Genomic DNA, 5,005 nt, shown 5'->3' with positions numbered 1-5,005 from the left:
TACCGAAGGTTATCATTGCGGGTCTACGACAAAACACTCTACAAAATAGAGAAATTATTTGTATATCGGCGCACCTTTGTTCAAGATGGCGGAAGGAAGGTGCGCCGATATACAAATAATTTCCATATTATCGTAAATCATCATTATATTTCACATTATTATTTCCAATCAATTTAGAGGGGGCCAGTAAGGGGGGTCGGTAGGGGGTCAGTGTTTTTTCGTACCCCCTAAACAATGGTGATAGTTGAGTAGCTGCTGCTGGGAAACTAGACATTTTCATCATATTACAGTGAAATTAGCACCTTTTATTGGTACCTCAAATAATCGAGTTTAGATAAAGTTCATTGTACTCTTGATTGCGCCTGATGATAAATTGAAATATTCGGCTTTTTCTCCGACTTTACCTTGAAATTCTTTGTTGCTTAATGGCCTGAACAGAGAAACTGCACCAACTGTCAAGCTGGATCTGCAGAAATACCTTTGATTGTATGGATAAAGTTTGACTTCGCAGACATTCCAACTAGAGTTCTATTTTGTTTTCGTCGCGTCTTTCCTTGAATCGCAACGTGCAGGTAATTTCCGGTAAAATCTGGTTGGCTCACATATATAGCATGACACATGATAACATCACTCTTTACAGGTGGGCGGCAGACGACTCGTAAAGAAATTGTGTCAGGCGTACCTTTTCCCCTGGATTCGCTCTGACGAAGGGCTAACGCTCGAAACGTCAGCTTTTAGAATCTCTGTACGGTGGTCAATTTACATTATCAACTCCGTTGATAAACCATATTTTTGTATACTACTTCCCCACCGACGCAGCACCACAGTTTCTTTAGAAACTACCCCTTCATTCATAAAGAAAGGTACGCCTGATAGCAGGTTACCCGCCATGTTGCTTGCAGACTGAACCATACTATGACAAGCGGATACGCATGCTCAGAGACTTTGGTTTGGTTGCACCGCTGTGCACAGTCTGCTGTTTGTCTTCCTTCCGGAACTGAGCGAGAAGATCTGACTACGAGGGTCTGCAGGCCTTACTCAATCACGCTTAAAGAAATTTATCCCATTCCCATTTCAGTTCTTTGTGAGCAAATCCCAGTCTCAATCACTCAATCCCATTTCCCCAGGGCAAAAACAGGCCAATCTCAGTCCTCATTTTAACCCCTTCATATTAGGACCTTTCATCAAAGATCGGAAGCGCGTGGCTCAAGCGCGAGGATTGGTGCCAATTCAATACCGCTGTATCAAGCAACTGCGGTCTCGTTTCTTTTGGCGGTCAGTTTTAAACGGAAACGATGACAAACATGGCGTCCCAACTTGACGATATTGCGAGGTAAAGTTTATGTGCGTTGGACTTTAAGAATGCAGTTTTGGGGATTAATAACTCAAGTGTTGGTTTTTCAGTTCTTTTTAGGTGTAGGTCCCAATAATTTCAGTCACTTATTCATTATGAATGCTTTTATAAACCAGGATTTCTCAAGATATTGCAATTCAGAGCAAAGTTAAATCCCTCGAAGTTGGAGATGGACTGCATACAAATTATGACCTGCAGCTCGAAAAAAACGAGGTAATGATCAGAATGGAGCTACAGCCATAACTATTTTTCCATAACTATTTTCAACCATAACTACATTTGTACATTTTGTATTTTGAAGTGACGTAATTACAAGTTGAGATCTAGATAAGCTAATATTTTCCCTAAACTCTCCAGAATTTTTTCCCGATTAGCTTAAAAACACAAAAAAAGATGGAGAAGTGGAAAGTAGCTCAAATTCCTCAAAAATTAATAATAATAATAATAATAATAATAATAATAATAATAAGAAGAAGAAGAAGAAGAAGAAGAAGAATTTTATTGTTGTAATCAAGGACATGGTTTGGTTTACACCGCCCCACTCAACTAGTGAGAATTTTAACAACAAAAGGAATATTGTGGTGAAGAAAAGGAAAGTTTTATTGTTTGCCAGTAGGGACTGACTCCAATATTCCTTTGACTGCATGAATTATTGGTATCTGAAGAAGAACCACTGATCCCATACACCCAAAATAATTATGCTAAATTCAAAAAACAGTGAAAAGAACATTTGCTCTGAGAGTGATTAGTACACAAGTAGCATAACTGGATGCGGCTCCTCTATAATTGCCCTCCACACCACAACCATATCATATTATGATTTTCCCCGATCCTTGATTTGCGTGGCATGTGCTGTTATCTCGTTCACACATACATATTTCATAATCCTAGAAGTTGTGAGCTATACAGGATACTATACAGGAGGAGACTATACAGTACATGTTGGTGCCAAAAACAGTAGATCTGATTAGTTTTGTTTCTATATATTTTAATATACATTCAGACACATAATGACAACATCGACGAAACATACTTATTGCAATCTGTGTGTCTTGTGCTTTCAAGTACATAAAATCTGCTTGTGCAATTTTAATGTAATAATTTATGCTACGGAAATTTCCATGCCGTTTCTTTATCTAGCTATATTGCTGCACATACATTGTATTGCAGAATCATCTAGCAAATTTAAAGGCAATGTTGTTGAAGCTGCAAGGCCAGTCACACTTCTTGGACAATTTGGCAAAAGAGAACTTGTCTGCAACAAGTGGCATAGAAATAACAGGTACGGTGTATAATCAGTATACAATAGTAATATTATTGTAATTTATTGCTAGTTTAATCTTCAACTGCCCATACATGCATGTACATGTACATACATAACTGAGCACTCCCCATAGAGGCTTTTCAGAGCCAATGAAACGACACATCAGGGACCCGTTGCTTGAAGCGTGGTTAGCACTAACCATGCTTTGAGCAACCCAGGCCAGAACAACAACGCTTTTAAGAACTTCAACTGGCCAGAGGCAAACCAGCTGCCAATTCACAGGTTCAGCCAAGAAGTTGAACCAGGGACTACCAGGATCAAATTCAAGGAGTGGTCAGAAAAGGTCTTGAACCCATGATCGCAGTGTCTCAAGGCAAGTGGCCTTAAACCACTGGGCTGCACTGCCCATGCTCCCTTTTTTTAATTCTATCTTGAATCTTTACATGTATGTACATTGTATAAAGAATGTATGCAAAATGACTGGAATTTTTACAAAACACAGTCTCTTATGAAATAAATCTCAGGAGCAGATCCAGGATTTTTCTTAGGAAGAAGAAAGAATGGCATTAGTTGATTTGTGATGTTTTAGTTAAGGGCTGCAGGTCAACTCGGGGGGGGGGGGGGGTGCATACCCCTTGCACCCTCCCCCTAGATCTGCCCCTGAATGTCTTTGCTGTTTAATGAGTGTTAAAAATGTTCAAATTTAACGCCATTTCATTTCATCATTATTATTCTGGACATGGGTTCCAGAATGTGTAATTCTGATGTTAGGAAAACAATTACTGGTAATTTTTTGCAGAGGCCTGAATGGTCTGTCTTTATCAAGTCTTGATAAATTTATGCCTCCTGTTGGCCTCATTTCTCGAAAGTCCCAAAAAACTTTTCGAGCCTGAAAATTCATTTGAGAAAAAATCCATTTGAGAAACTGTGTCCTGCTTGTTTTTGTTTTTTAAGGTACATGTACAGTGTAACAAAAAGCAAAAATAATGATTGGAAATTTTTTTGCTTCTCATGAGCTTTTCGTTTTTGGGATATCGAGGGAATTGTGGCACCCTGAAAAGTTTCAAGAAACAGGCTGTTGGCTTCAAACCATTGAAAAAGGTCTCATTTTTATGTAAAACATACTACTGTCACTTAAGGTAACCTTACAGACATCTTGTCATGTCTCATTCCAGATCACCAGGAAATTTTGAGGGAAGAAAAAAACAAATACAAAAAGGAAATCAAGCAGTTGGAAAATGACATTGGCTCCTTAGCCGACACTTTGTGCACCAGTATGACAGTTATTATCAGTTTTATAAAAAAAGCTCTTTTTACATGTGGGCTATGCAATAACAAAGCAGTTTTCAATCTTTTTAAAAGAGACATCATGGGTAAATATCTGTACTTAGATCAACATTAGGGAATTTAATAAGCAAAGACGACGGCTACGGCAACGGCAATGCCACAAAGCAAGAATATCATTGGTTAAAAAAGGAAAAATAATCGTGCTGCACGTGCAGCATGAGTTTCCGTGCATTTTTTCCTATATTCCACAAAACAACAATGTGAAATCACAATAATTATTTTAGGTTTTGACGACAATGTAAACATATAACAACGAGACAGTCATTTTCTGATTTTTCTTTAAAACCACAGGGTTACCATATTTTCGAAAATTTAAGGTAGCCCTTAATTGGCTCCCAAGAATTTTTTTAAACTTTGCTGATAGTTCTATCTCAAATTGATAATTACTATTCTACTATAAAAAATGGGGGTCACCGAGTTTATTTTTGAGATATAAGCAAGTAAAGACAAAATATAGGGTGTTTTTGGAGAGCTTTCATGTTGCCATGGTAACCTATTACGTCAAAATAGTGAGCACATTTTGTTAAGCAATAATTGGTGTTTGGTATGGTATCATAACATTTCTTTTACGTGATACAGTTTTGTAGTGATACCCCTTTTAACAAAAAGGTCCATAAAAGTAGTGAAACTGGTTCCAGCCACCTTAAATAAAGTCCATTATTTATTGTTAATTATTTTGACCACAAGTAACAACAAGTGTAAACCTGAATAATTCTTGCAAGTGCTTTATTTTTCATTCTGACATCACTAGGTTCCTGTTGATGTTGAGCAAAAAAAAGGTTTTTAAATTTATGTTGACATTTTCTTCATTTCACAGAGCATAATGTTTTAAAAGAGAAGCTTCAAACCTTAGAGGAGAAGCTGTCTTCCACAAAAGACAAGGTACTCTTCCATGAAGGTTTACTACAGCCAATTAACAGCAGTAAGTAGCAGGTTTTGAAAAATCACTTCAGAAATGCCGATTCATTCCTGGTCACTGTGGATTTCTTGGAAAATGCGACGTTATATTGTGGATAGTAACCAATCAGAGCCTACAAACA

The 5,005-nt window shown here is 37.6% G+C and overlaps 1 pseudogene; it reads left to right on the top strand.

Annotated features, from left to right (window-relative positions):
* Positions 1-1,196: 1,196 nt before the first annotated feature.
* LOC137968772 (myosin heavy chain, clone 203-like) overlaps positions 1,197-5,005 on the top strand; it is a 32,636-nt pseudogene continuing 28,827 nt past the window's right edge.

Source organism: Montipora foliosa, chromosome 8 (genome assembly GCF_036669935.1).
Source record: "Montipora foliosa isolate CH-2021 chromosome 8, ASM3666993v2, whole genome shotgun sequence".
In the NCBI taxonomy this organism is placed as follows: domain Eukaryota; kingdom Metazoa; phylum Cnidaria; class Anthozoa; order Scleractinia; family Acroporidae; genus Montipora; species Montipora foliosa.
Note: the sequence above shows the minus strand (reverse complement) of the source record. Positions and strands in the feature narration are given on the sequence as shown.